This window comes from Calidris pugnax, unplaced genomic scaffold (assembly GCF_001431845.1).
Source record: "Calidris pugnax isolate Ruff unplaced genomic scaffold, ASM143184v1 scaffold684, whole genome shotgun sequence".
Classification (NCBI taxonomy): Eukaryota; Metazoa; Chordata; class Aves; order Charadriiformes; family Scolopacidae; genus Calidris; species Calidris pugnax.
This window is the reverse complement of record NW_015091365.1, coordinates 6,274-11,118: the sequence shown is the minus strand read 5'-3', so window position 1 is coordinate 11,118 and position 4,845 is coordinate 6,274. Positions and strand designations below refer to the sequence as shown.

General features: G+C 64.1%; 1 protein-coding gene across 1 annotated transcript in view; it reads left to right on the top strand.

The window, feature by feature from the left end:
- Positions 1-4,845, top strand: part of LOC106899392 (2-oxoisovalerate dehydrogenase subunit alpha, mitochondrial-like) — a gene marked incomplete at its 3' end in the record, with an annotated part of 11,932 nt that overhangs the window by 1,728 nt on the left and 5,359 nt on the right. The window lies entirely within an intron of this gene.

Here is a 4,845-nt window from a genome sequence, read left to right as displayed (position 1 = left end):
GATACCACAAGGTGACACCCCGTGACACCCCACGGCACCCCACGGCACCCCATGGCACCCCACGGCACCCCATGGCACCCCATGGCACCCCACATCCCCGTGACACCCCATGGCACCCCACATTCCTGTGTCCTCCCATGTCCACATCACCCCATGTCACCTTGTGTCCTACATCCTCCCCGTGTCACCTCCACGTGTGACCCCCATGCGGCACCCCATGGCACCCCACGGCACCCCATGGCATGTCCTCCCATGTCCACATCACCCCGTGTCACCTTGTGTCCTACATCCTCCCCGTGTCACCTCCACGTGTGACCCCCATGCGGCACCCCATGGCACCCCACGGCACCCCATGGCATGTCCTCCCATGTCCACATCACCCCGTGTCACCTTGTGTCCTACATCCTCCCCGTGTCACCTCCACGTGTGACCCCCATGCGGCACCCCATGGCACCCCACGGCACCCCATGGCATGTCCTCCCATGTCCACATCACCCCGTGTCACCTTGTGTCCTACATCCTCCCCGTGTCACCTCCACGTGTGACCCCCATGCGGCACCCCATGGCACCCCACGGCACCCCATGGCATGTCCTCCCATGTCCACATCACCCCGTGTCACCTTGTGTCCTACATCCTCCCCGTGTCACCTCCACGTGTGACCCCCATGCGGCACCCCATGGCACCCCACGGCACCCCATGGCATGTCCTCCCATGTCCACATCACCCCGTGTCACCTTGTGTCCTACATCCTCCCCGTGTCACCTCCACGTGTGACCCCCATGCGGCACCCCATGGCACCCCACGGCACCCCATGGCATGTCCTCCCATGTCCACATCACCCCGTGTCACCTTGTGTCCTACATCCTCCCCTTGTCACCTCCACGTGTGACCCCCATGTGGCACCCCATGGCACCCCATGGCACCCCATGGCACCCCACGGCACCCCATGGCACCCCGTGACACCCCACGGCACCCCACATCCCCATGGCACCCTACATGTCACCCCAGTGGCACCCCTGTGACACCCCACTTCCCCGTGTCCTCCCATGTCCACGTCACCCCGTGTCCCTCCATGTCCCCCCACGTCACCCCATGTTCCCTCGTGTCCTCTCACCTCGTCCCCATGTCACCCCAACGTGTCACCCCCATGTGTGACCTCCATGTGGCACCCCCTGGCACCCCACACCCCCGTGTCATCCCACTTCCCCATGTTCTCCCATGTCCACATCACCCCGTGTCACCTTGTGTCCTACATCCTCCCCTTGTCACCTCCACGTGTGACCCCCATGTGGCACCCCATGGCACCCCATGGCACCCCATGGCACCCCACATCCCCATGGCACCCCACCTGTCACCCCATGGCACCCCCGTGTCACCCCAGTTCCCCGTGTCCTCCCATGTCCACATCACCCCATGTCCCCTTGTGTCTTCCCATGTTCTCTCTGTGTCCCCATGTGTCGCCCCAGTGTCCCCCCACATCCCCGTGACACCCCATGGCACCCCACGGCACCCCACGGCACCCCACGGCACCCCGTGACACCCCACGGCACCCCATGGCACCCCACATCCCCCTGGCACCCCACATCCCCATGTGTCACCCCACTTCCCCATGTCCTCCCATGTCCACGTCACCCCATGTCACCTTGTGTCCTACATCCTCCCCTTGTCACCTCCACGTGTGACCCCCATGTGGCACCCCATGGCACCCCATGGCACCCCATGGCACCCCACGGCACCCCATGGCACCCCGTGACACCCCACGGCACCCCACATCCCCATGGCACCCTACATGTCACCCCAGTGGCACCCCTGTGACACCCCACTTCCCCGTGTCCTCCCATGTCCACGTCACCCCGTGTCCCTCCATGTCCCCCCACGTCACCCCATGTTCCCTCGTGTCCTCTCACCTCGTCCCCATGTCACCCCAACGTGTCACCCCCATGTGTGACCTCCATGTGGCACCCCCTGGCACCCCACATCCCCATGTGTCATCCCACTTCCCCATGTCCTCCCATGTCCACGTCACCCCATGTCACCTTGTGTCCTACATCCTCCCCTTGTCACCTCCACGTGTGACCCCCATGTGGCACCCCATGGCACCCCATGGCACCCCATGGCACCCCACGGCACCCCATGGCACCCCGTGACACCCCACGGCACCCCACATCCCCATGGCACCCTACATGTCACCCCAGTGGCACCCCTGTGACACCCCACTTCCCCGTGTCCTCCCATGTCCACGTCACCCCGTGTCCCTCCATGTCCCCCCACGTCACCCCATGTTCCCTCGTGTCCTCTCACCTCGTCCCCATGTCACCCCAACGTGTCACCCCCATGTGTGACCTCCATGTGGCACCCCCTGGCACCCCACATCCCCATGTGTCATCCCACTTCCCCATGTCCTCCCATGTCCACGTCACCCCATGTCACCTTGTGTCCTACATCCTCCCCTTGTCACCTCCATGTGTGACCCCCATGTGGCACCCCATGGCACCCCACGGCACCCCATGGCACCCCACGGCACCCCACGGCACCCCACATCCCCATGTTGCCCCATGTGTCACCCCATGTCACCCCTGTGTCACCCCAGTTCCCTGTGTCCTCCCATGTCCACGTCCTCCCCATGTCTCCATGTGTCACCCCCATGTGTGACCCCCATGTGTCACCCCAGAGTCACCCCACATCCCTGTGACACCCCATGGCATCCCATGGCACCCCACATCCCCATGTCACCCCGTGTCCTCCCATGTCCACGTCCTCCCCATGTCTCCATGTGTCACCCCCATGTGTGACCCCCATGTGTCACCCCAGAGTCACCCCACATCCCTGTGGCACCCCATGGCATCCCATGGCACCCCACATCCCCATGACACCCCACTTCCCTGTGTCCTCCCACGTCCATGTCACCCCGTGTCCCCTCGTGTCCTCCCACATCCTCCCTGTGTCACCCCCACGTGTGACCCCCATGTGTGACCCCATGTGGCACCCCATGGCACCCCATGACACCCCGTGACACCCCATGACACCCCATGGCACCCCACATCCCCGTGACACCCCATGTCATCCCACTTCCCCGTGTCCTCCCATGTCCACGTCACCCCGTGCCCCCTCGTGTCCTCCCACATCCTCTCTGTGTCATCTCATGTCACCCCACTGTCACCCCATGTCACCCTCCTGTCACCCCACTTCCCTGTGTCCTCCCATCTCCACGTCACCCCGTGTCCCCTCGTTTCCTTCTACATCTTCCCTGTGTCACCTCCACGTGTGACCCCCACATATCACCCCAGTGTCACCCCAGTGTCACCCCACATCCCCGTGACCCCATGGCATCCCGTGACACCCCGTGGCACCCCACATCCTCGTGTCACCCCACTTCCCCGTGTCCTCTCATGTCCACATCACCCCATGTCCCCTCGTGTCCTCCCCGTGTCCCCACATGTCCCCCCCCCATGTCACCCCCCTGTCACCCCACTGTCACCCCACATCCTCCCTGTATAACCCCCACATATCACCCCAGTGTCACCCCAGTGTCACCCCAGTGTCACCCCAGTGTCACCCCAGTGTCACCCCAGTGTCACCCCAGTGTCACCCCAGTGTCACCCCAGTGTCACCCCAGTGTCACCCCAGTGTCACCCCAGTGTCACCCCAGTGTCACCCCAGTGTCACCCCAGTGTCACCCCAGTGTCACCCCAGTGTCACCCCAGTGTCACCCCAGTGTCACCCCAGTGTCACCCCAGTGTCACCCCAGTGTCACCCCACATCCCCATGTGTCACCCCACTTCTCCGTGTCCTCCCATCCCCACGTCACCCCGTGTCCCCTCGTGTCCTCCCATGTCCTCCCTGTGTCACCTCCACATGTGACCCCCATGTGTGACCCCACATCCCCATGGCACCCCACATCCCCATGTGTCACCCCACTTCTCCGTGTCCTCCCATCCCCACGTCACCCCGTGTCCCCTCGTGTCCTCCCATGTCCTCCCTGTGTCACCTCCACATGTGACCCCCATGTGTGACCCCACATCCCCATGGCACCCCACATCCCCATGTGTCACCCCACTTCTCCGTGTCCTCCCATCCCCACGTCACCCCGTGTCCCCTCGTGTCCTCCCATGTCCTCCCTGTGTCACCTCCACATGTGACCCCCATGTGTGACCCCACATCCCCATGGCACCCCACATCCCCATGTGTCACCCCACTTCTCCGTGTCCTCCCATCCCCACGTCACCCCGTGTCCCCTCGTGTCCTCCCATGTCCTCCCTGTGTCACCTCCACATGTGACCCCCATGTGTGACCCCACGGCACCCCATGGCACCCCACATCCCCGTGACACCCCAGTGTCACCCCACTTCCCCGTGTCCTCCCATGTCCACATCACCCCGTGTCCCCTCGTGTCCTCACACGTCCTCCCTGTGTCACCCCAGTGTCACCCCCACGTGTCACACCACGGCACCCCATGGCACCCCACATCCCCATGTGTCATCCCATGTGGCACCCCCATGTGGCACCCCATGGCACCCCACTGTCACCCCACATCCTCCCTGTATAACCCCCACATATCACCCCACATCCCCGTGTCCCCCCACTTCCCCATGTCCCCCCATGTCCACGTGACCCCATGTCCCCTCGTGTCCTCCACACATCTTCCCCGTGTCACCCCCACGTGTGACCCCCACATGTCACCCCAGTGTCACCCCAGTGTCACCCCACGTGTCTGTGACACCCCACGGCACCCCAGTGTCACCCCAGTGTCACCCCACATCCCCATGTCCTCCCATGTCCACATCACCCCGTGTCCCCTCGCGTCCTCCTACATCCTCCCCGTGTCACCCCAGTGTTCCCCTGTG